Raw genomic sequence first — 27,430 nt, 5'->3', positions numbered from 1 at the left:
AGTATACATTAAACCTGAAGTGAAGCATAGTAACCTAAAATTGGACTCACAGGAGAGGTTCAAATCATACAAAGTGATAGTGTCAGTCCTCTTGTACTTAAGTCGGCATTGTGCCTTTTGTATTAAATTCGAATGCAATTTCTGTGTTTCATCGTCAATAAGAAGGTCCAAGGGATACAGTAAACCCGAAGTGAAGCATCGAAATCTAAAACTGGATCACAGGAGAGGTTCAAATCATAGAAAGTGAGAGTGTCAGTCCTCTTGTACTTAAGTCTGCATTGTGCATTTTTTACTAAATTCGGATGCCATTTCTATGTTTCATCGCCAATAAGATAGTCCTATTGATACAGTAAACCTGAAGTGAAGCATCGGAATCTAAAACTGGACTTACAGGAAAGGTTCAATTCATAGAAAGTTAGAGTGTCAGTCCTCTTGTACTTTAGTCGGCATTGTGCCATTTGATTTAAATTCAGATGCAATTTCTGTGTTTCATCGTCTATAAGAAGGTCCAAGGGATGCAGTAAACCTGAAGTGAAGCATCGGAATCTAAAACTGGACTCACAGAGGAGGGGTCAAATCATAGAAAGTGAGAGTGTCAGTCCTCCTGTACTTAAGTCGGCATTGCGCCTTTTTCAATTAATTCGGATGCAATTTCTGTGCTTCATCGTCAATAAGAAGGTCCAAGGTATACAGTAAACCTGAAGTGAAGCATAGTAATCTAAAATTGGACTCATAGGAGAGGATCCAATCATAGAAACTTAGAGAGTCAGTCCTCTTGTATTTACGTCAGCATTGTGCCTTTTGTATTAAATTAGGATGCAATTTCTGTGTTTCATCGTCAATAACAAGGTCCAAGGGATACAGTAAACCTAAAGTGAAGCATCGGAATCTAAAACTGGACTCACAGGAGAGGTTCAAATCAAAGAAATTTAGAGTGTCAGTCCTGTTCCACTTAGGACCGCATTGTGCCTTTTGTATTATATTCGGATGCTATTTGTGTGTTTCTTCGTCAATAAGAAGGTCCAAGGGATACAGTAAACCTGAAGTGAAGCATTGTAATCTAAAACTGGACTCACAGGAGAGGTTCCAATCATAGAAAGTTACAGTGTCAGTCCTCTTGTACTTAAGTCGGCATTGTGCTTTTGTATAAAATTCGGATGCAATATCTGTGTTTCATCGTCAATAAGAATGTCCAAGGTATACAGTAAACCTGATGTGAAGCATCGTAATCTAAAACTGGACTCACAGGAGAGGTTCAAATCACAGAAAGGTAGAGTGTCAGTCCTCTTGTACTTAAGTCGGCATTGCGCCTTTTGTATTATATGCTAATGCAATTTCTGTGTTTCATCGTCAATAAGAAGGTCCGAGGGATACAGTAAACCTGAACGAAGCATCGGAATCTAAAACTGGACTCACAGGAGAGGTTCAAATCATAGAAAGTAAGAGTGTCAGTCCTCTTGTACCTATGCCGGCATTGTGCCTTTTGTATTAAATTCGGATGCAATTTCTGTGTTTCATCGTCAATAAGACGGTCCAAGAGATACAGCAAACCTGAAGTGAAGCATCGTAATCTAAAACTGGACTCACAGGAGAGGTTCCAATCATAGGAAGTTAGAGTGTCAGTCCTCTTGTACTTAAGTCGGCATTGTGCTTTTGTATGAAATTCGGATGCAATATCTGTGTTTTATCGTCAATAAGAATGTCGAAGGTGTACAGTAAACCTGAAGTGAAGCATCGTAATCTAAAACTGGACTCACAGGAGAGATAGAGTGTCAGTCCTCTTGTACTTAAGTCGGCATTGTGCCTTTTGTATTATATGCTGATGCAATTTCTGTGTTTCATCGTCAATAAGAAGGTCCGATGGATACAGTAAACCTGAACGAAGCATCGGAATCTAAAACTGGACTCACAGGAGAGGTTCAATTCATAGAAGGTGAGAGTGTCAGTCCCCTTGTACTTAAGTCGGCATATTGCCTTTTATATTAAATTCGGATGTAATTTCTGTGTTTCATCGTCAATAAGAAGGTCCAAGGGATACAGTAAACCTGAAGTGAAGCATCGGAATCTAAAACTGGCCTCACAGGAGAGGTTCAAATCATAGAAAGTGAGATTGTCAGTCCTCTTGTACTTAAGTCGGCATTGTGACTTTTGTATTAAATTCGGATGCAATTTCTGTGTTTCATCCTCAATAAGAAGGTCCAAGGTATACAGTAAACCTGAAGTGAAGCATCGGAATCTAAAACTGGATCACAGGAGAGGTTCAAAGTGTCAGTCCTCTTGTACCAAAGTCGGCATTGTGCCTTTTGTATTATATTCGGATGCAATTTCTGTGTTTCATCGTCAATAAGAAGGTCCAAGGGATACAGTAAGCATGAAGTGAAGCATCGGAAGCTAAAACTGGACTCACAGGAGAGGTTCAAATCATAGAAAGTGAGAGTGTCAGTCCTCTTGTTCTTAAGTCGGCATTGTCCCTTTTGTACTACATTCGGATGCAATATCTGTGTTTCATCGTCAATAAGAATGTCCAAGGTGTACAGTAAACCTGAAGTGAAGCATCGTAATCTAAAACTGGACTCACAGTTGAGGTTCCAATCATAGAAAGTAAGAGTGTCAGTCCTCTTGTACTTAAGTCGGCATTGTGCCTTTTGTATTAAATTCGGATTCAATTTCTGTGTTTCATCGTCAATAAGAAGGTCCAAGGGATACAGTAAACCCGAAGTGAAGCATCTGAATCTAAAACTGGACTCACAGGAGGGGTACAAATCATAGAAAGTGAGAGTGTCAGTCCTCTTGTACATAAGAAGGCATTGTGCCTTTTGTATTAAATTCGGATGAAATTTCTGTGTATCATCGTCAATAAGAAGTTCCAAGGGATACAGTAAACCTGAAGTGAAGCATCGGAATCTAAAACTGGACTCACAGGAGTGGTTCAAATCATAGAAAATGAGAGTGTCAGTCCTCTTGTACTTAAGTCGGCATTGTGCGTTTTGTATTAAATTCGGATGCAATTTCTGTGTTTCATCGTCAATAAGAAGGTCTGAGGTATACAGTAAACCTGAAGTGAAGCATAGTAATCTAAAATTGGACTCACAGGAGAGGTTCCAATCATAGAAACTTAGAGAGTCAGTCGTCTTGTACATAAGTCGGCATTGTGCCTTTTGTATTAATTTAGGATGCAATTACTGTGTTTCATCGTCAATAAGAAGGTCCAAGGGACACAGTAAACCTGAAGTAAAGCATCGGAATCTAAAACTGACTCACAGGAGAGGTTCAAATCATAGAAAGTGAGAGTGTCAGTCCTCTTGTACTTATGTCGGCATTGTGCCTTTTGTATTAAATTCGGATGTTATTTCTGTGTTTCATCGTCAATAAGAAGGTCCAAGGGATACAGTAAACCTGAAGTGAGGCATCGGAATCTAAAACTGGACTCACAGGAGAGGTTCAAATCATAGAAAGTGAGAGTGTCAGTCCTCTTGTACTTAAGTCGGCATTGTGCGTTTTGTATTAAATTCGGATGCAATTTCTGTGTTTCATCGTCAATAAAAAAGGTCCGAGGTATACAGTAAACCTGAAGTGAAGCATAGTAAACTAAAATTGGACTCACAGGAGAGGTTCCAATCATAGAAACTTAGAGAGTCAGTCGTCTTGAAAATAAGTCGGCATTGTGCCTTTTGTATTAAATTAGGATGCAATTACTGTGTTTCATCGTCAATAAGAAGGTCCAAGGGACACAGTAAACCTGAAGTAAAGCATCGGAATCTAAAACTGGACTCACAGGAGAGGTTCAAATCATAGAATGTGAGAGTGTCAGTCCTCTTGTACTTATGTCGGCATTGTGCATTTTGTATTAAATTCGGATGCTATATCTGTGTTTCATCGTCAATAAGAAGGTCCAAGGGATACAGTAAACCTGCAGTGAGGCATCGGAATCTAAAACTGGAGTCACAGGAGAGGTTCAAATCATAGAAAGTGAGAGTGTCAGTCCTCTTGTACTTAAGTCGTCATTGTGCCTTTTGTATTAAATTCGGATGAAATTTCTGTGTTTCATTGTCAATAAGAAGGTCCAAGGGACACAGTAAACCTGATGTGAAGCATAGGAATCTACAACTGGACTCACAGGAGAGGTTCAAATCATAGAAAGTTAGAGTGTCAGTCCTCTTGTACTTAAGTCGCCATTGTGCCTTTTGCATTTAATTCGAGTGCAATTTCTGTGTTTCATCGTCAATAAGAAGTTCGAAGGGATACATTAAACCTGAAGTGAATCATCGTAATCTAAAACTGGACTCACAGGGGAGGTTCCAATCATAGAAAGTAAGAGTGTCAGTCCTCCTGTACTTAAGTCGGCATTGTGCCATTTGTATTAAATGCGGATGCAATCTCTGTGTTTCATCGGCAATAAGAAGGTCCAAGGGATACAGTAAACCTGTAGTGAAGCATCGGAATCTAAAACTGGACTTACAGGAGAGGTTCAAATCAAAGAAAGTGAGAGTGTCAGTCCTCTTGTACTTTAGTCAGCATTGTGCGATTTTTATTAAATTCGGATGCAATTTCTGTGTTTCATCGTCAATAAGAAGGTCCGAGGTATACAGTAAACCTGAAGTGATGCATAGTAATCTAAAATTGGACTCACAGGAGAGGTTCCAATCATGGAAACTTAGAGAGTCAGTCCTCTTGTACATAAGTCGGCATTGTGCATTTTGTATTAAATTAGGATGCAATTACTGTGTTTCATCGTCAATAAGAAGGTCCAAGGGATACAGTAAACCTGAAGTGAAGCATCGGAATCTAAAACTGGACTCAAATGAGAGGTTCAAATCATACAAGGTGATAGTGTCAGTCCTCTTGTACTTAAGTCGGTATTGTGCCTTTTGTATTAAATTCGGATGCAATTTTTGTGTTTCATCGTCAATAAGAAGTTCCAAGGGATACAGTAAACCTGAAGTGAGGCATCGGAATCTAAAACTGGACTCACAGGAGAGGTTCAAATCATAGAAAGTGAGAGTGTCAGTCCTCTTGTACTTAAGTCGGCATTGTGCCTTTTGTATTAAATTCGGATGCAATTTCTGTGTTTCATCGTCAATAAGAAGGTCCAAGGTATACAGTAAACCTGAAGTGAAGCATCGGAATCTAAAACTGGATCACAGGAGAGGTTCAAATCATAGAAAGTTAGAGTGTCAGTGCTCTTGTACTGAAGTAGGCATTGTGCCTCTTGTATTATATTCGGATGCAATTTTTGTGTTTCATCGTCAATAAGAAGGTCCAAGGGATACAGTAAACATGAAGTGAGCATCGGAAGCTAAAACTGGACTCACAGGAGAGGTCCAAATCATAGAAAGTGAGAGTGTCAGTCCTCTTGTACTTAAGTCGGCATTGTGCCTTCTGTATTAAATTCGGATGCGATTTCTGTGCTTCATCGTCAATAAGAAGGTCCAAGGGATACATTAAGCCTGAAGTGAATCATCGTAATCTAAAACTGGACTCACAGTTGAGGTTCCAATCATAGAAAGTAAGAGTGTCAGTCCTCTTGTACTTAAGTCGGCATTGTGCGTTTTGTATTAAATTCGGATGCAATTTCTGTGTTTCATCGTCAATAAAAAAGGTCCGAGGTATACAGTAAACCTGAAGTGAAGCATAGTAAACTAAAATTGGACTCACAGGAGAGGTTCCAATCATAGAAACTTAGAGAGTCAGTCGTCTTGAAAATAAGTCGGCATTGTGCCTTTTGTATTAAATTAGGATGCAATTACTGTGTTTCATCGTCAATAAGAAGGTCCAAGGGACACAGTAAACCTGAAGTAAAGCATCGGAATCTAAAACTGGACTCACAGGAGAGGTTCAAATCATAGAATGTGAGAGTGTCAGTCCTCTTGTACTTATGTCGGCATTGTGCATTTTGTATTAAATTCGGATGCTATATCTGTGTTTCATCGTCAATAAGAAGGTCCAAGGGATACAGTAAACCTGCAGTGAGGCATCGGAATCTAAAACTGGAGTCACAGGAGAGGTTCAAATCATAGAAAGTGAGAGTGTCAGTCCTCTTGTACTTAAGTCGTCATTGTGCCTTTTGTATTAAATTCGGATGAAATTTCTGTGTTTCATTGTCAATAAGAAGGTCCAAGGGACACAGTAAACCTGATGTGAAGCATAGGAATCTACAACTGGACTCACAGGAGAGGTTCAAATCATAGAAAGTTAGAGTGTCAGTCCTCTTGTACTTAAGTCGCCATTGTGCCATTTGCATTTAATTCGAGTGCAATTTCTGTGTTTCATCGTCAATAAGAAGTTCGAAGGGATACATTAAACCTGAAGTGAATCATCGTAATCTAAAACTGGACTCACAGGGGAGGTTCCAATCATAGAAAGTAAGAGTGTCAGTCCTCCTGTACTTAAGTCGGCATTGTGCCATTTGTATTAAATGCGGATGCAATCTCTGTGTTTCATCGGCAATAAGAAGGTCCAAGGGATACAGTAAACCTGTAGTGAAGCATCGGAATCTAAAACTGGACTTACAGGAGAGGTTCAAATCAAAGAAAGTGAGAGTGTCAGTCCTCTTGTACTTTAGTCAGCATTGTGCGATTTTTATTAAATTCGGATGCAATTTCTGTGTTTCATCGTCAATAAGAAGGTCCGAGGTATACAGTAAACCTGAAGTGATGCATAGTAATCTAAAATTGGACTCACAGGAGAGGTTCCAATCATGGAAACTTAGAGAGTCAGTCCTCTTGTACATAAGTCGGCATTGTGCATTTTGTATTAAATTAGGATGCAATTACTGTGTTTCATCGTCAATAAGAAGGTCCAAGGGATACAGTAAACCTGAAGTGAAGCATCGGAATCTAAAACTGGACTCAAATGAGAGGTTCAAATCATACAAGGTGATAGTGTCAGTCCTCTTGTACTTAAGTCGGTATTGTGCCTTTTGTATTAAATTCGGATGCAATTTTTGTGTTTCATCGTCAATAAGAAGTTCCAAGGGATACAGTAAACCTGAAGTGAGGCATCGGAATCTAAAACTGGACTCACAGGAGAGGTTCAAATCATAGAAAGTGAGAGTGTCAGTCCTCTTGTACTTAAGTCGGCATTGTGCCTTTTGTATTAAATTCGGATGCAATTTCTGTGTTTCATCGTCAATAAGAAGGTCCAAGGTATACAGTAAACCTGAAGTGAAGCATCGGAATCTAAAACTGGATCACAGGAGAGGTTCAAATCATAGAAAGTTAGAGTGTCAGTGCTCTTGTACTGAAGTAGGCATTGTGCCTCTTGTATTATATTCGGATGCAATTTTTGTGTTTCATCGTCAATAAGAAGGTCCAAGGGATACAGTAAACATGAAGTGAGCATCGGAAGCTAAAACTGGACTCACAGGAGAGGTCCAAATCATAGAAAGTGAGAGTGTCAGTCCTCTTGTACTTAAGTCGGCATTGTGCCTTCTGTATTAAATTCGGATGCGATTTCTGTGCTTCATCGTCAATAAGAAGGTCCAAGGGATACATTAAGCCTGAAGTGAATCATCGTAATCTAAAACTGGACTCACAGTTGAGGTTCCAATCATAGAAAGTAAGAGTGTCAGTCCTCTTGTACTTAAGTCGGCATTGTGCCTTTTGTATTAAATTCGGATTCAATTTCTGTGTTTCATCGTCAATAAGAAGGTCCAAGGGATACAGTAAACCCGAAGTGAAGCATCTGAATCTAAAACTGGACTCACAGGAGGGGTACAAATCATAGAAAGTGAGAGTGTCAGTCCTCTTGTACATAAGAAGGCATTGTGCCTTTTGTATTAAATTCGGATGAAATTTCTGTGTTTCATCGTCAATAAGAAGGTCCAAGGGACACAGTAAACCTGAAGTGAAGCATCGGAATCTAAAAGTGGACTCACAAGAGAGGTTCAAATCATAGAAAGTGAGAGTGTCAGTCCTCTTGTACTTAAGTCGGCATTGTGCATTTTGTATTAAATTCGGATGCAATTTCTGTGTTTCATCGTCAATAAGAAGGTCCAAGGGATACAGTAAACCTGAAGTGAAGCATCGGAATCTAAAACTGGCTTACAGGAGAGGTTCAATTCATAGAGTGTTAGAGTGTCAGTCCGCTTGTACTTAAGTCGGCATTGTGCCTTTTGTATTAAATTCTGATGCAACTTCTGAGTTTCATCGTCAATAAGAAGGTCCAAGGGATACAGTAAACCTGAAGTGAAGCATCGGAATCTAAAACTGGACTCACAGAAGAGGTTCAAATCATAGAAAGTTAGTGTGTCAGTCCTCTTGTACATAAGTCGGCATTGTGACTTTTGCATTAAATTCGGATGCAATTTCTGTGTTTCATCGTGAATAAGAAGGACCAAGGGATACATTAAACCTGAAGTGAATCATCGTAATCTAAAACTAGACTCACAGGAGAGGTTCCAATCATAGAAAGTAAGAGTGTCAGTCCTCTTGTACTTAAGTCGGCATTGTGCCTTTTGTATTAAATTCGGATGCAATATCTGTGTTTCATCGTCAATAAGAAGGTCCAAGGGATACATTAAACCTGAAGTGAATCATCGTAATCTAAAACTGGACTCCCAGGTGAGGTTCCAATCATAGAAAGTAAGAGTGTCAGACCTCTTGTACTTAAGTCGGCATTGTGCCTTTTGTATTAAATTCGGATGCAATTTCTGTGTTTCATCGTCAATAAGAAGGTCCAAGGGATACAGTAAACCTGAAGTGAAGCATCGAAATCTAAAACTGGACTCACAGGAGAGGTTCAAATCAAAGAAAGTGAGAGTGTCAGTCCTCTTGTACTTAAGTCAGCATTGTGCGTTTTTTATTAAATTCGGATGCAATTTCTGTGTTTCATCGTCAATAAGAAGGTCCGAGGTATACAGTAAACCTGAAGTGAGGCATAGTAATCTAAAATTGGGCTCACAGGAGAGGTTCCAATCATAGAAACTTAGAGAGTCAGTCCTCTTGTACATAAGTCGGCATTGTGCCTTTTGTATTAAATTAGGATGCAATTACTGTGTTTCATCGTCAATAAGATGGTCCAAGGGATACAGTAAACTTGAAGTGAAGCATCGGAATCTAAAACTGGACTCACATGAGAGGTTCAAATCATACAAGGTGATAGTGTCAGTCCTCTTGTACTTAAGTCGGCATTGTGCCTTTTGTATTAAATTCGAATGCAATTTCTGTGTGTCATCGTCAATAAGAAGGTCCAAGGGATACAGTAAACGCGAAGTGAAGCATCGAAATCTAAAACTGGATCACAGGAGAGGTTCAAATCATAGAAAGTTAGAGTGTCAGTTCTCTTGTACTGAAGTCGGCATTGTGCCTTTTGTATTATATTCGGATGCAATTTCTGTGTTTCATCGTCAATAAGAAGGTCCAAGGGATACAGTAAACATGAAGTGAAGCATCGGAAGCTAAAACTGGACTCACAGGAGACGTTCAAATCATAGAAAGTGAGAGTGTCAGTCCTCTTGTACATAAGTCGACATTGTGCCTTTTATATTAAATTCGGATGAAATTTCCGTGTTTCATCGTCAATAAGAAGGTCCAAGGGACACAGTGAACCTGAAGTGAAGCATCGGAATCTAAAACTGGACTCACAGGAGAGGTTCAAATCATAGAAAGTGAGAGTGTCAGTTCTCGTGTACTTAAGTCTGCATTGTGCATTTTGTATTAAATTCGGATGCCATTTCTGTGTTTCATCGTCAATAAGAAGGTCCTATTGATACAGTAAACCTGAAGTGAAGCATCGGAATCTAAAACTGGACTTACAGGAAAGGTTCAATTTATAGAAAGTTAGAGTGTCAGTGATCTTGTACTTAAGTTGGCATTGTGCCTTTTGTATAAAATTCGGATGCAATATCTGTGTTTCATCGTCAATAAGAAGGTCCAAGGGGTACATTAAACCTGAAGTGAATGATCGTAATCTAAAACTGGACTCACAGGTGAGGTTCCAATCATAGAAAGTAAGAGTGTCAGACCTCTTGTACTTAAGTCGGCATTGTGCCTTTTGTATTATATTCGGATGCAATTTCTGTGTTTCATCGTCAATAAGAAGGTCCAAGGGTTACAGTAAACATGAAGTGAAGCATCGGAAGCTAAAACTTGACTCACAGGAGACATTCAAATCATAGAAAGTGAGAGTGTCAGTCCTCTTGTACTTAAGTCAGCATTGTGCGTTTTTTATTAATTTCGGATGCAATTTCTGTGTTTCATCGTCAATAAGAAGGTCCGAGGTATACAGTAAACCTGAAGTGAGGCATAGTAATCTAAAATTGGGCTCACAGGAGAGGTTCCAATCATAGAAACTTAGAGAGTCAGTCCTCTTGTACATAAGTCGGCATTGTGCCTTTTGTATTAAATTAGGATGCAATTACTGTGTTTCATCGTCAATAAGAAGGTCCAAGGGATACAGTAAACCTGAAGTGAAGCATCGGAATCTAAAACTGGACTCACATGAGAGGTTCAAATCATACAAGGTGATAGTGTCAGTCCTCTTGTACTTAAGTCGGCATTGTGCCTTTTGTATTAAATTCGAATGCAATTTCTGTGTTTCATCGTCAATAAGAAGGTCCAAGGGACACAGTGAACCTGAAGTGAAGCATCGGAATCTAAAACTGGACTCACATGAGAGGTTCAAATCATACAAGGTGATAGTGTCAGTCCTCTTGTACATAAGTCGGCATTGTGCCTTTTATATTAAATTCGGATGAAATTTCCGTGTTTCATCGTCAATAAGAAGGTCCAAGGGACACAGTGAACCTGAAGTGAAGCATCGGAATCTAAAACTGGACTCACAGGAGAGGTTCAAATCATAGAAAGTGAGAGTGTCAGTTTTCTTGTACTTAAGTCTGCATTGTGCATTTTGTATTAAATTCGGATGCCATTTCTGTGTTTCATCGTGAATAAGAAGGTCCTATTGATACAGTAAACCTGAAGTGAAGCATCGGAATCTAAAACTGGACTTACAGGAAAGGTTCAATTCATAGAAAGTTAGAGTGTCAGTGATCTTGTACTTAAGTTGGCATTGTGCCTTTTGTGTTAAATTCGGATGCAACTTCTGTGTTTCATCGTCAATAAGAAGGTCCAAGGGATACAGTAAACCTGAAGTGAAGCATAGGAATCTAAAACTGGACTCACAGGCGAGGTTCCAATCATAGAAAGTTAGAGTGTCAGTCCTCTTGTACTTAAGTCGGCATTGTGCTTTTGTATAAAATTCGGATGCAATATCTGTGTTTCATCGTCAATAAGAATGTCCAAGGTATACAGTAAACCTGAAGTGAAGCATCGTAATCTAAAACTGGATTCACAGGAGAGGATCCAATCATAGAAAGTAAGAGTGTCAGACCTCTTGTACTTAAGTCGGCATTGTGCCTTTTGTATTAAATTCGGATGCAATTTCTGTGTTTCATCGTCAATAAGAAGGTCCAAGGGATACAGTAAACCTGAAATGAAGCATCGAAATCTAAAACTGGACTCACAGGAGAGGCTGAAATCAAAGAAAGTGAGAGTGTCAGTCCTCTTGTACTTAAGTGGGCATTGTGCCCTTTGTATTAAATTCGGATGCAATTTCTGTGTATCATCGTCAATAAGAAGGCCCAAGGGATACAGTAAACCGGAAGTGAAGCATCGGAATCTAAACTGGACTCACAGGAGAGGTTCAAATCATAAAAAATGAGAGTGTCAGTCCTCTTGTACTTAAGTCGGCATTGTGCGTTTTGTATTAAATTCGGATGCAATTTCTGTGTTTCATCGTCAATAAGGAGGTCCAAAGTATACAGTAAACCTGAAGTGAAGCATAGTAACCTAAAATTGGACTCACAGGAGAGGTTCAAATCATACAAAGTGATAGTGTCAGTCCTCTTGTACTTAAGTCGGCATTGTGCCTTTTGTATTAAATTCGAATGCAATTTCTGTGTTTCATCGTCAATAAGAAGGTCCAAGGGATACAGTAAACCCGAAGTGAAGCATCGAAATCTAAAACTGGATCACAGGAGAGGTTCAAATCATAGAAAGTGAGAGTGTGAGTCCTCTTGTACTTAAGTCTGCATTGTGCATTTTGTACTAAATTCGGATGCCATTTCTATGTTTCATCGTCAATAAGAAGGTCCTATTGATACAGTAAACCTGAAGTAAAGCATCGGAATCTAAAACTGGACTTACAGGAAAGGTTCAATTCATAGAAAGTTAGAGTGTCAGTCCTCTTGTACTTTAGTCGGCATTGTGCCTTTTGTATTAAATTCAGATGCAATTTCTGTGTTTCATCGTCTATAAGAAGGTCCAAGGGATGCAGTAAACCTGAAGTGAAGCATCGGAATCTAAAACTGGACTCACAGAAGAGGGGTCAAATCATAGAAAGTGAGAGTGTCAGTCCTCCTGTACTTAAGTCGGCATTGCGCCTTTTTTAATTAATTCGGATGCAATTTCTGTGTTTCATCGTCAATAAGAAGGTCCAAGGTATACAGTAAACCTGAAGTGAAGCATAGTAATCTAAAATTGGACTCACAGGAGAGGATCCAATCATAGAAACTTAGAGAGTCAGTCCGCTTGTATTTAAGTCGGCATTGTGCCTTTTGTATTAAATTAGGATGCAATTTCTGTGTTTCATCGTCAATAAGAAGGTCCAAGGGATACAGTAAACCTGAAGTGAAGCATCGGAATCTAAAACTGGACTCACAGGAGAGGTTCAAATCAAAGAAATTTAGAGCGTCAGTCCTGTTGCACTTAGGACCGCATTGTGCCTTTTGTATTATATTCGGATGCTATTTGTATGTTTCTTCGTCAATAAGAAGGTCCAAGGGATACAGTAAACCTGAAGTGAAGCATCGTAATCTAAAACTGGACTCACAGGAGAGGTTCCAATCATAGAAAGTTAGAGTGTCAGTCCTCTTGTACTTAAGTCGGCATTGTGCTTTTGTATAAAATTCGGATGCAATATCTGTGTTTCATCGTCAATAAGAATGTCCAAGGTATACAGTAAACCTGAAGTGAAGCATCGTAATCTAAAACTGGACTCACAGGAGAGGTTCAAATCATAGAAAGGTAGAGTGTCAGTCCTCTTGTACTTAAGTCGGCATTGCGCCTTTTGTATTATATGCTAATGCAATTTCTATGTTTCATCGTCAATAAGAAGGTCCGAGGGATACAGTAAACCTGAATGAAGCATCGGAATCTAAAACTGGACTCACAGGAGAGGTTCAAATCATAGAAAGTGAGAGTGTCAGTCCTCTTGTACCTATGCCGGCATTGTGCCTTTTGTATTAAATTCGGATGCAATTTCTGTGTTTCATCGTCAATAAGACGGTCCAAGAGATACAGTAAACCTGAAGTGAAGCATCGTAATCTAGAACTGGACTCACAGGAGAGGTTCCAATCATAGAAAGTTAGAGTGTCAGTCCTCTTGTACTTAAGTCGGCATTGTGCTTTTGTATGAAATTCGGATGCAATATCTGTGTTTCATCGTCAATAAGAATGCCCAAGGTGGACAGTAAACCTGAAGTGAAGCATCGTAATCTAAAACTGGACTCACAGGAGAGGTAGAGTGTCAGTCCTCTTGTACTTAAGTCGGCATTGTGCCTTTTGTATTATATGCTGATGCAATTTCTGTGTTTCATCGTCAATAAGAAGGTCCGATGGATACAGTAAACCTGAACGAAGCATCGGAATCTAAAACTGGACTCACAGGAGAGGTTCAACTCATAGAAAGTGAGAGTGTCAGTCCCCTTGTACTTAAGTCGGCATATTGCCTTTTACATTAAATTCGGATGCAATTTCTGTGTTTCATCGTCAATAAGAAGGACCAAGGGATACAGTAAACCTGAAGTGAAGCATCGGAATCTAAAACTGGCCCCACAGGAGAGGTTCAAATCATAGAAAGTGAGATTGTCAGTCCTCTTGTACATAAGTCGGCATTGTGACTTTTGTATTAAATTCGGATGCAATTTCTGTGTTTCATCCTCAATAAGAAGGTCCAAGGTATACAGTAAACCTGAAGTGAAGCATCGGAATCTAAAACTGGATCACAGGAGAGGTTCAAATCATAGAAAGTTAGAGTGTCAGTCCTCTTGTACCGAAGTCGGCATTGAGCCTTTTGTATTATATTCGGATGCAATTTCTGTGTTTCATCGTCAATAAGAAGGTCCAAGGGATACAGTAAGCATGAAGTGAAGCATCGGAAGCTAAAACTGGACTCACAGGAGAGGTTCAAATCATAGAAAGTGAGAGTGTCAGTCCTCTTGTACTTAAGTCGGCATTGTCCCTTTTGTATTACATTCGGATGCAATATCTGTGTTTCATCGTCAATAAGAATGTCCAAGGTGTACAGTAAACCTGAAGTGAAGCATCGTAATCTAAAACTGGACTCACAGGAGAGGTAGAGTGTCAGTCCTCTTGTACTTAAGTCGGCATTGTGCCTTTTGTATTATATGCTGATGCAATTTCTGTGTTTCATCGTCAATAAGAAGGTCCGATGGATACAGTAAACCTGAACGAAGCATCGGAATCTAAAACTGGACTCACAGGAGAGGTTCAATTCATAGAAAGTGAGTGTCAGTCCCCTTGTACTTAAGTCTTCATTGTGCCTTTTGTATTAAATTTGGATGCAATTACTGTCTATCATCGTCAATGAGGAGGTCCAGGGGATACAGTAAACCTGAAGAAAAGCATCGGAATCTAAAACTGGACTCCTAGGAGAGGTTCAAATCATAGAAAGTGAGAGTGTCAGTCCTCTTGTACTTAAGTCGGCATTGTGCCTTTCGTATTAAATGCGGATGCAATTTCTGTGCTTCATCGTCAATAAGAAGGTCCAAGGGATACAGTAAACCTGAAAAGAAGCATCGGAATCTAAAACTGGACTCGCAGGAGAGGTAGAGTGTCAGTCCTCTTGTACTTAAGTCGGCATTGTGCCTTTTGTATTAAATTCGGATGCAATATCTGTGTTTCATCGTCAATAAGAAGGTCCAAGGGGTACATTAAACCTGAAGTGAATCATCGTAATCTAAAACTGGACTCACAGGTGAGGTTCCAATCATAGAAAGTAAGAGTGTCAGACCTCTTGTACTTAAGTCGGCATTGTGCCTTTTGTATTATATTCGGATGCAATATCTGTGTTTCATCGTCAATAAGAAGGTCCAAGGGATACAGTAAACATGAAGTGAAGCATCGGAAGCTAAAACTTGACTCACAGGAGACATTCAAATCATAGAAAGTGAGAGTGTCAGTCCTCTTGTACTTAAGTCAGCATTGTGCGTTTTTTATTAATTTCGGATGCAACTTCTGTGTTTCATCGTCAATAAGAAGGTCCGAGGTATACAGTAAACCTGAAGTGTCATAGTAATCTAAAATTGGGCTCACAGGAGAGGTTCCAATCATAGAAACTTAGAGAGTCAGTCCTCTTGTACATAAGTCGGCATTGTGCCTTTTGTATTAAATTAGGATGCAATTACTGTGTTTCATCGTCAATAAGAAGGTCCAAGGGATACAGTAAACCTGAAGTGAAGCATCGGAATCTAAAACTGGACTCACATGAGAGGTTCAAATCATACAAGGTGATAGTGTCAGTCCTCTTGTACTTAAGTCGGCATTGTGCCTTTTGTATTAAATTCGAATGCAATTTCTGTGTTTCATCGTCAATAAGAAGGTCCAAGGGACACAGTGAACCTGAAGTGAAGCATCGGAATCTAAAACTGGACTCACATGAGAGGTTCAAATCATACAAGGTGATAGTGTCAGTCCTCTTATACATAAGTCGGCATTGTGCCTTTTATATTAAATTCGGATGAAATTTCCGTGTTTCATCGTCAATAAGAAGGTCCAAGGGACACAGTGAACCTGAAGTGAAGGATCGGAATCTAAAACTGGACTCACAGGAGAGGTTCAAATCACAGAAAGTGAGAGTGTCAGTTCTCTTGTACTTAAGTCTGCATTGTGCATTTTGTATTAAATTCGGATGCCATTTCTGTGTTTCATCGTGAATAAGAAGGTCCTATTGATACAGTAAACCTGAAGTGAAGCATCGGAATCTAAAACTGGACTTACAGGAAAGGTTCAATTCATAGAAAGTTAGAGTGTCAGTGATCTTGTACTTAAGTTGGCATTGTGCCTTTTGTGTTAAATTCGGATGCAACTTCTGTGTTTCATCGTCAATAAGAAGGTCCAAGGGATACAGTAAACCTGAAGTGAAGCATAGGAATCTAAAACTGGACTCACAGGAGAGGTTCCAATCATAGAAAGTTAGAGTGTCAGTCCTCTTGTACTTAAGTCGGCATTGTGCTTTTGTATAAAATTCGGATGCAATATCTGTGTTTCATCGTCAATAAGAATGTCCAAGGTATACAGTAAACCTGAAGTGAAGCATCGTAATCTAAAACTGGATTCACAGGAGAGGTTCCAATCATAGAAAGTAAGAGTGTCAGACCTCTTGTACTTAAGTCGGCATTGTGCCTTTTGTATTAAATTCGGATGCAATTTCTGTGTTTCATCGTCAATAAGAAGGTCCAAGGGATACAGTAAACCTGTAGTGAAGCATCGTAATCTAAAACTGGACTCACAGGAGAGGCTGAAATCAAAGAAAGTGAGAGTGTCAGTCCTCTTGTACTTAAGTGGGCATTGTGCCCTTTGTATTAAATTCGGATGCAATTTCTGTGTATCATCGTCAATAAGAAGGCCCAAGGGATACAGTAAACCGGAAGTGAAGCATCGGAATCTAAACTGGACTCACAGGAGAGGTTCAAATCATAAAAAATGGGAGTGTCAGTCCTCTTGTACTTAAGTCGGCATTGTGCGTTTTGTATTAAATTCGGATGCAATTTCTGTGTTTCATCGTCAATAAGAAGGTCCAAAGTATACAGTAAACCTGAAGTGAAGCATAGTAACCTAAAATTTGACTCACAGGAGAGGTTCAAATCATACAAAGTGATAGTGTCAGTCCTCTTGTACTTAAGTCGGCATTGTGCCTTTTGTATTAAATTCGAATGCAATTTCTGTGTTTCATCGTCAATAAGAAGGTCCAAGGGATACAGTAAACCCGAAGTGAAGCATCGAAATCTAAAACTGGATCACAGGAGAGGTTCAAATCATAGAAAGTGAGAGTGTGAGTCCTCTTGTACTTAAGTCTGCATTGTGCATTTTGTACTAAATTCGGATGCCATTTCTATGTTTCATCGTCAATAAGAAGGTCCTATTGATACAGTAAACCTGAAGTGAAGCATCGGAATCTAAAACTGGACTTACAGGAAAGGTTCAATTCATAGAAAGTTAGAGTGTCAGTTCTCTTGTACTTTAGTCGGCATTGTGCCTTTTGTATTAAATTCAGATGCAATTTCTGTGTTTCATCGTCTATAAGAAGGTCCAAGGGATGCAGTAAACCTGAAGTGAAGCATCGGAATCTAAAACTGGACTCACAGAAGAGGGGTCAAATCATAGAAAGTGAGAGTGTCAGTCCTCCTGTACTTAAGTCGGCATTGCGCCTTTTTTAATTAATTCGGATGCAATTTCTGTGTTTCATCGTCAATAAGAAGGTCCAAGGTATACAGTAAACCTGAAGTGAAGCATAGTAATCTAAAATTGGACTCACAGGAGAGGATCCAATCATAGAAACTTAGAGAGTCAGTCCTCTTGTATTTAAGTCGGCATTGTGCCTTTTGTATTAAATTAGGATGCAATTTCTGTGTTTCATCGTCAATAAGAAGGTCCAAGGGATACAGTAAACCTGAAGTGAAGCATCGGAATCTAAAACTGGACTCACAGGAGAGGTTCAAATCAAAGAAATTTAGAGTGTCAGTCCTGTTGCACTTAGGACCGCATTGTGCCTTTTGTATTATATTCGGATGCTATTTGTGTGTTTCTTCGTCAATAAGAAGGTCCAAGGGATACAGTAAACCTGTAGTGGAGCATCGTAATCTAAAACTGGACTCACAGGAGAGGTTCCAATCATAGAAAGTTAGAGTGTCAGTCCTCTTGTACTTAAGTCGGCATTGTGCTTTTGTATAAAATTCGGATGCAATATCTGTGTTTCATCGTCAATAAGAATGTCCAAGGTATACAGTAAACCTGAAGTGAAGCATCGTAATCTAAAACTGGACTCACAGGAGAGGTTCAAATCATAGAAAGGTAGAGTGTCAGTCCTCTTGTACTTAAGTCGGCATTGCGCCTTTTGTATTATATGCTAATGCAATTTCTATGTTTCATCGTCAATAAGAAGGTCCGAGGGATACAGTAAACCTGAATGAAGCATCGGAATCTAAAACTGGACTCACAGGAGGGGTTCAAATCATAGAAAGTGAGAGTGTCAGTCCTCTTGTACCTATGCCGGCATTGTGCCTTTTGTATTAAATTCGGATGCAATTTCTGTGTTTCATCGTCAATAAGACGGTCCAAGAGATACAGTAAACCTGAAGTGAAGCATCGTAATCTAGAACTGGACTCACAGGAGAGGTTCCAATCATAGAAAGTTATAGTGTCAGTCCTCTTGTACTTAAGTCGGCATTGTGACTTTTGTATTAAATTCGGATGCAATTTCTGTGTTTCATCCTCAATAAGAAGGTCCAAGGTATACAGTAAACCTGAAGTGAAGCATCGGAATCTAAAACTGGATCACAGGAGAGGTTCAAATCATAGAAAGTTAGAGTGTCAGTCCTCTTGTACAGAAGTCGGCATTGAGCCTTTTGTATTATATTCGGATGCAATTTCTGTGTTTCATCCTCAATAAGAAGGTCCAAGGTATACAGTAAACCTGAAGTGAAGCATCGGAATCTAAAACTGGATCACAGGAGAGGTTCAAATCATAGAAAGTTAGAGTGTCAGTCCTCTTGTACCGAAGTCGGCATTGTCCCTTTTGTATTACATTCGGATGCAATATCTGTGTTTCATCGTCAATAAGAATGTCCAAGGTGTACAGTAAACCTGAAGTGAAGCATCGTAATCTAAAACTGGACTCACAGGAGAGGTAGAGTGTCAGTCCTCTTGTACTTAAGTCTGCATTGTGCCTTTTGTATTATATGCTGATGCAATTTCTGTGTTTCATCGTCAATAAGAAGGTCCGATGGATACAGTAAACCTGAACGAAGCATCGGAATCTAAAACTGGACTCACAGGAGAGGTTCAATTCATAGAAAGTGAGTGTCAGTCCCCTTGTACTTAAGTCTTCATTGTGCCTTTTGTATTAAATTTGGATGCAATTACTGTCTATCATCGTCAATGAGGAGGTCCAGGGGATACAGTAAACCTGAAGAAAAGCATCGGAATCTAAAACTGGACTCCTAGGAGAGGTTCAAATCATAGAAAGTGAGAGTGTCAGTCCTCTTGTACTTAAGTCGGCATTGTGCCTTTCGTATTAAATGCGGATGCAATTTCTGTGCTTCATCGTCAATAAGAAGGTCCAAGGGATACAGTAAACCTGAAGAGAAGCATCGGAATCTAAAACTGGACTCGCAGGAGAGGTAGAGTGTCAGTCCTCTTGTACTTAAGTCGGCATTGTGCCTTTTGTATTATATGCTGATGCAATTTCTGTGTTTCATCGTCAATAAGAAGGTCCGATGGATACAGTAAACCTGAACGAATCATCGGCATCTAAAACTGGACTCACAGGAGAGGTTCAATTCATAGAAAGTGAGAGTGTCAGTCCCCTTGTACTTAAGTCGGCATATTGCCTTTTATATTAAATTCGGATGCAATTTCTGTGTTTCATCGTCAATAAGAAGGTCCAAGGGATACAGTAAACCTGAAGTGAAGCATCGGAATCTAAAACTGGCCCCACAGGAGAGGTTCAAATCATAGAAAGTGAGATTGTCAGTCCTCTTGTACTTAAGTCGGCATTGTGACTTTTGTATTAAATTCGGATGCAATTTCTGTGTTTCATCCTCAATAAGAAGGTCCAAGGTATACAGTAAACCTGAGGTGAAGCATCGGAAGCTAAAACTGGACTCACAGGAGAGGTTCAAATCATAGAAAGTGAGAGTGTCAGTCCTCTTGTACTTAAGTCGGCATTGTCCCTTTTGTATTACGTTCGGATGCAATATCTGTGTTTCATCGTCAATAAGAATGTCCAAGGTGTGCAGTAAACCTGAAGTGAAGCATCGTAATCTAAAACTGGACTCACAGGAGAGGTAGAGTGTCAGTCCTCTTGTACTTAAGTCGGCATTGTGCCTTTTGTATTATATGCTGATGCAATTTCTGTGTTTCATCGTCAATAAGAAGGTCCGATGGATACAGTAAACCTGAACGAAGCATCGGAATCTAAAACTGGACTCACAGGAGAGGCTCAATTCATAGAAAGTGAGAGTGTCAGTCCCCTTGTACTTAAGTCTTCATTGTGCCTTTTGTATTACATTTGGATGCAATTACTGTCTATCATCGTCAATGAGGAGGTCCAGGGGATACAGTAAACCTGAAGTAAAGCATCGGAATCTAAAACTGGACTCCTAGGAGAGGTTCAAATCATAGAAAGTGAGAGTGTCAGTCCTCTTGTACTTAAGTCGGCATTGTGCCTTTCGTATTAAATGCGGATGCAATTTCTGTGCTTCATCGTCAATAAGAAGGTCCAAGGGATACAGTAAACCTGAAGAGAAGCATCGGAATCTAAAACTGGACTCACAGGAGTGGTACAAATCATAGAAAGTGATAGTGTCAGTCCTCTTGTACTTAAGTCGGCATTGTGCCCTTTGTATTAAATTCAGATGCAAATTCTGTGTTTCATCGTCTATAAGAAGGTCCAAGGGATGCAGTAAACCTGAAGTGAAGCATCGGAATCTAAAACTGGACTCACAGGAGAGGTTCAAATCATAGAAAATGAGAGTGTCAGTCCTCCTGTACTTAAGTCGGCATTGCGCCTTTTTTAATTAATTCGGATGCAATTTCTGTGTTTCATCGTCAATAAGAAGGTCCAAGGTATACAGTAAACCTGAAGTGAAGCATAGTAATCTAAAATTGGTCTCACAGGAGAGGATCCAATCATAGAAACTTAGAGAGTCAGTCCTCTTGTATTTAAGTCGGCATTGTGCATTTTGTATTAAATTAGGATGCAATTTCTGTGTTTCTTCGTCAATAAGAAGGTCCAAGGGATACAGTAAACCTGAAGTGAAGCATCGGAATCTAACACTGGATTCACAGGAGAGGTTCAAATCATACAAAGTGAGAGTGTCATTCCTCTTGTACTTAAGTCGGCATTGTGCCTTTTGTATTAAATTCGGATGCAATTTCTGTGTTTCATCGTCAATAAGAAGTTCCAAGGGATACAATAAACCTGAAGTGAAGCATCGGAATCTAAAACTGGACTCACAGGAGAGGTTCAAATCATAGAAAGTGAGAGTGTCAGTTCTCTTGTACTTAAGTCAGCATTGTGCCTTTTGTATTAAATTCGGATGCAATTTCTGTGTTTCATCGTCAATTAGAAGGTCCAAGGTATACTATAAACCTGAAGTGAAGCATCATAATCTAAAACTGGACTCACAGGAGAGGTTCCAATCAAAGAAAGTGAGAGTGTCAGTACTCTTGTACTTAAGTCAGCATTGTGCGTTTTGTATTAAATTCGGATGCAATTTCTGTGTTTCATCGTCAATGAGAAGGCCCAAGGGATACAGTAAACCTGAAGTGAAGCATCGGAATGTAAAACTGGACTCATTGGAGAGGTTCAAATCATAGAAAGTGAGAGTGTCAGTCCTCTTGTACTTATGTCGGCATCGTGCCCTTTTTTTTAAATTCGGATGCAATTGCTGTGTTTCAACGACAATAAGCAGGTCCAAGAGATACAGTAGACCTGAAGCGAAGCAGCGGAATCTAAAACTGGACTCACAGGAGGGGTTCAAATCATAGAAAGTGAGAGTGTCAGTCCTCTTGTACTTAAGTCGGCGTTGTGCCTTTTGTATTAAATTCGGATGCAATTTCTGTGTTTCATCGTCAATAAGAAGGTCCAAGGTATACAGTAAACCTGAAGTGAAGGGTCGTAACCTAAAACTGGACTCACAGGAGATGTTCAAATCACAGAAAGTTAGAGAGGCAGTCCACTTGTACTTAAGTCGGCATTGTGCCTTTTGTATTAAATTCGGATGCAATTTCTGTGTTTCAACGTCAATAAGAAGGTCCAAGGGATACAGAAAACCTGAAGTGAAGCATCGGAATCTAAAACTGGACTGGCAGGAGAGGCTCAAATCATAGAAAGTGAGAGTGCCAGTCCTCTTGTACTAAAGTCGGCATTGTGCCTTTTGTATTAAATTCGGATGCAATTTCTGTGTTTCATCGTCAATAAGAAGGTCCAAGGGATACATTAAACCTGAAGTGAAGCATCGGAATCTAAACCTGGACTCACAGGAGAGGTTAATATCATAGAAAGTGAGTGTGTCAGTCCGCTTGTACTTAAGTCGGCATTGTGCATATTGTATTAAATTCGAATGCCATTTCTGTGTTTCATCGTCAATAAGAAGGTCCAAGGGATACAGTAAACCTGAAGTGAAGCATCGGAATCTAAAACTGAACTTACAGGAGCGGTTCAATTCATAGAAAGTTAGTCAGTCCTCTTGTACTTAAGTCGGCATTGTGCCTTTTGTGTTATATTCGAATGCAACTTCTGTGTTTCATCGTCAATAAGAAGGTCCAAGGGATACAGTAAACCTGAAGTGAAGCATAGGAATCTAAAACTGGACTCACAGGAGAGGTTCAAATCATAGAAAGTTAGAGTGTTAGTTCTCTTGTACTTAAGTCGGCATTGTCCCTTTTGCATTCGATTCGGGTGCAATTTGTGTGTTTCATCGTCAATAAGAAGGTCCAAGGGATACATTAAACCTGAAGTGAATCATCGTAATCTAAAACTGGACTCACAGGAGAGGTTCAAATCATAGCAAGTGAGAGTGACAGTCCTCTTGTACTTAAGTCGGCATTGTGCCTTTTGTATTATATTCGGATGCAATTTCTGTGTTTCATCGTCAATAAGAAGGTCCAAGGGATACAGTAAACCTGAAGTGAAGCATCTGAATCTAAAATTGGACTCACAGGAGAGGTTCAAATCATACAAAGTGAGAGTGTCATTCCTCTTGTACTTAAGTCGGCATTGTGCCTTTTGTATTAAATTCGGATGCAATTTCTGTGTTTCATCGTCAATAAGAAGTTCCAAGGGATACAATAAACCTGAAGTGAAGCATCGGAATCTAAAACTGGACTCACAGGAGAGGTTCAAATCATAGAAAGTGAGAGTGTCAGTCCTCTTGTACTTAAGTCAGCATTGTGCCTTTTGTATTAAATTCGGATGCAATTTCTGTGTTTCATCGTCAATTAGAAGGTCCAAGGTATACTATAAACCTGAAGTGAAGCATCATAATCTAAAACTGGACTCACAGGAGAGGTTCCAATCAAAGAAAGTGAGAGTGTCAGTACTCTTGTACTTAAGTCAGCATTGTGCGTTTTGTATTAAATTCGGATGCAATTTCTGTGTTTCATCGTCAATAAGAAGGTCCAAGGGATAAAGTAAACCTGAAGTGAAGCATCGGAATCTAAAACTGGACTCACAGGAGAGGTTCAAATCATAGAAAGTGACAGTGTCAGTCCTCTTTTACGTAAGTCGGCATTGTGCATTTTGTATTAAATTCGGATGCAATTTCTGTGTTTCATCGTCAATAAGAAGGTCCAAGGTATACAGTAAACCTGAAGAGAAGCATCGTAATCTAAAACTGGATTCGCAGGAGAGATTCAAATCATAGAAAGTGAGAGTGTCAGTCGTCTTGTACTTAAGTCGGCATTGTGCCTTTTGTATTAAATTCGGATGCAATTTCTGTGTTTCATCGTCAATACGAAGGTCCAAGGGATACAGTAAACCGGAAGTGAAGCATCGGAATCTAAAACAGGACTCACAGTAGAGGTTCAAATCATAGAAATTGAGAGTGTCAGTCCTCTTGTACTTAAGTCGGCATTGTGCCATTAGTATTAAATTCGGATGCTGTTTCTGTGTTCCATCGTCTATAAGAGCTTCCAAGGGATACAGTAAACCTGCAGTGCAGCATCGGAATCTAAAACTGGGCTCACACAAGAGATTCAAATCATAGAAATTGATAGTGTCAGTCCTCTTGTACTTAAGTCGGCATGGTGCCTTTTGTATTAAATTCGGATGCAATTTCTGTGTTTCATCGTCAATTAGGAGGCCCAAGGGATACAGTAAACCTGAATTGAAGCATCGGAATGTAAAACTGGACTCATTGGAGAGGTTCAAATCATAGAAAGTGAGAGTGTCAGTCCTCTTGTACTTATGTCGGCATCGTGCCCTTTTTTTTAAATTCGGATGCAATTTCTGTGTTTCAGCGACAATAAGCAGGTCCAAGGGATACAGTAAACCTGAAGCGAAGCAGCGGAATCTAAAACTGGACTCACAGGAGGGGTTCAAATCATAGAAAGTGAGAGTGTCAGTCCTCTTGTACTTAAGTCGGCGTTGTGCCTTTTGCATTAAATTCGGATGCAATTTCTGTGTTTCATCGTCAATAAGAAGGTCCAAGGTATACAGTAAACCTGATGTGAAGGGTCGTAACCTAAAACTGGACTCACAGGAGATGTTCAAATCATAGGAAGTTAGAGAGGCAGTCCGTTTGTACTTAAGTCGGCATTGTGCCTTTTGTATTAAATTCGGATGCAATTTCTGTGTTTCAACGTCAATAAGAAGGTCCAAGGGATACAGTAAACCTGAAGTGAAGCATAGGAATCTAAAACTGGACTCACAGGAGAGGTTCAAATCATAGAAAGTTAGAGTGTTAGTTCTCTTGTACTTAAGTCGGCATTGTCCCTTTTGCATTCGATTCGAGTGCAATTTCTGTGTTTCATCGTCAATAAGAAGGTCCAAGGGATACATTAAACCTGAAGTGAATCATCGTAATCTAAAACTGGACTCACAGGAGAGGTTCCAATCATAGAAAGTTAGAGTGTCAGTCCTCTTGTACTTAAGTCGGCATTGTGCTTTTGTATAAAATTCGGATGCAATATCTGTGTTTCATCGTCAATAAGAATGTCCAAGGTATACAGTAAACCTGAAGTGAAGCATCGTAATCTAAAACTGGACTCACAGGAGAGGTTAAAATCATAGGAAGGTAGAGTGTCAGTCCTCTTCTACTTAAGTCGGCATGGTGCCTATTGTATTAAATGCTGATGCAATTTCAGTGTTTCATCGTCAATAAGAAGGTGCGAGGGATACAGTAAACCTGAACGATGCATCGGAATCTAAAACTGAACTCACAGGAGAGGTTCAAATCATAGAAAGTGAGAGTGTCAGTCCTCTTGTACTTAAGTCGGCATTGTGCCTTTTGTATTAAATTCGGATGCAATTTCTGTGTTTCATCGTCAATAAGAAGGTCCAAGGGATACAGTAAACCTGAAGTGAAACATCGGAATCTAAAACTGGCCTCACAGGAGAGGTTCAAATCATAGAAAGTGAGAGTGGCAGTCCTCTTGTACTTAAGTCGGCATTGTGCCTTTTGTATTATATTCGGATGCAATTTCTGTGTTTCATCGTCAATAAGAAGTTCCAAGGGATACAGTAAACCTGAAGTGAAGCATCTGAATCTACAATTGGACTCACAGGAGAGGTTCAAGTCATACAAAGTGAGACTGTCATTTCTCTTGTACTGAAGTCGACATTGTGCCTTTTGTATTAAATTCGGATGCAATTTCTGTGTTCCATCGTCAATAAGAAGTTCCAAGGGATACAGTAAAACTGAAGTGAAGAATCGGAATCTAAAACTGGACTCACAGGAGAGGTTCAAATCATAGAAAACGAGAGTGTCAGTCCTCTTGTACTTAAGTCGGCATTGTGCGTTTTGTATTAAATTCGGATGCAGATTCTGTGTTCGTCGTCAATAAGAAGGTCCAAGGGATACAGTAAACCTGAAGTGAAGCATCGGAATCTAAAACAGGACTCACAGGAGAGGTTCAAATCATAGAAAGTGAGAGTTTCAGTCCTCTTGTACTTAAGTCGGCATTGTGCCTTTTGTGTTAAATTCGGATGCAATTTCTGTGTTTCATCGTCAATAAGAAGGTCCAAGAGATACAGTAAACCGGAAGTGAAGCATCGGAATCTAAAACAGGACTCATAGTAGAGGTTCAAATCATAGAAAGTGAGAGTGTCAGTCCTCTTGTACTTAAGTCGGCATTGTGCCATTAGTATTAAATTCGGATGCTGTTTCTGTGTTCGATCGTCTATAAGAGCTTCCAAGGGATACAGTAAACCTGCAGTGCAGCATCGGAATCTAAAACTGGGCTCACACAAGAGATTCAAATCATAGAAATTGATAGTGTCAGTCCTCTTGTACTTAAGTCGGCATTGTGCATATTGTATTAAATTCGGATGCCATTTCTGTGTTTCATCGTCAATAAGAAGGTCCGAGGGATACAGTAAACCTGAACGATGCATCAGAATCTAAAACTGAACTCACAGGAGAGGTTCAAATCATAGAAAGTGAGAGTGTCAGTCCTCTTGTACTTAAGTCGGCATTGTGCCTTTTGTATTAAATTCGGATGCAATTTCTGTGTTTCATCGTCAATAAGAAGGTCCAAGGGATGCAGTAAACCTGAAGTGAAACATCGGAATCTAAAACTGGCCTCACAGGAGAGGTTCAAATCATAGAAAGTGAGAGTGACAGTCCTCTTGTACTTAAGTCGGCATTGTGCCTTTTGTATAATATTCGGATGCAATTTCTGTGTTTCATCGTCAATAAGAAGGTCCAAGGGATACAGTAAACCTGAAGTGAAGTATCTGAATGTAAAATTTGACTCACAGGAGAGGTTCAAATCATACAAAGTGAGACTGTCATTTCTCTTGTACTGAAGTCGGCATTGTGCCTTTTGTATTAAATTCGGATGCAATTTCTGTGTTCCACCGTCAATAAGAAGTTCCAAGGGATACAGTAAACCTGAAGTGAAGCATCGGAATCTCAAACTGGACTCATAGGGAGGTTCAAATCATAGAAAGTGAGAGTGTCAGTCCTCTTGTACTTAAGTCGGCATTGTGACATTTGTATTAAATTCGGATGCAATTTCTGTGTTTCATCGTCAATAAGAAGGTCCAAGGTATACTGTAAACCTGAAGTGAAGCATCGTAATCTAAAACTGGACTCACAGGAGAGCTTCCAATCAAAGATTGTGAGAGTGTCAGTCCTCTCGCACTTAAGTCGTCATTGTGCCTTTTGTATTAAATTCGTAAGCAATTTCTGTGTATCATCATCAATAAGAAGGTCCAAGGGATACAGTAAACCTGAAGTGAAGAATCGGAATCTAAAACTGGACTCACAGGAGAGGTTCAAATGATAGAAAACGAGAGTGTGAGTCCTCTTGTACTTAATTCGGCATTGTGCGTTTTGTATTAAATTCGGATGCAATTTCTGTGTTTCGTCGTCAATAAGAAGGTCCAAGGGATGCGGTAAAGCTGTAGTGAAGCATCGGAATCTAAAACAGGACTCACAGGAGAGGTTCAAATCATAGAAAGT

This window comes from Schistocerca americana, chromosome 9 (assembly GCF_021461395.2).
Source record: "Schistocerca americana isolate TAMUIC-IGC-003095 chromosome 9, iqSchAmer2.1, whole genome shotgun sequence".
NCBI classification, from domain to species: Eukaryota; Metazoa; Arthropoda; class Insecta; order Orthoptera; family Acrididae; genus Schistocerca; species Schistocerca americana.
The sequence above is the reverse complement of the archived record's forward strand: the minus strand, read 5'-3'. Positions refer to the sequence as shown.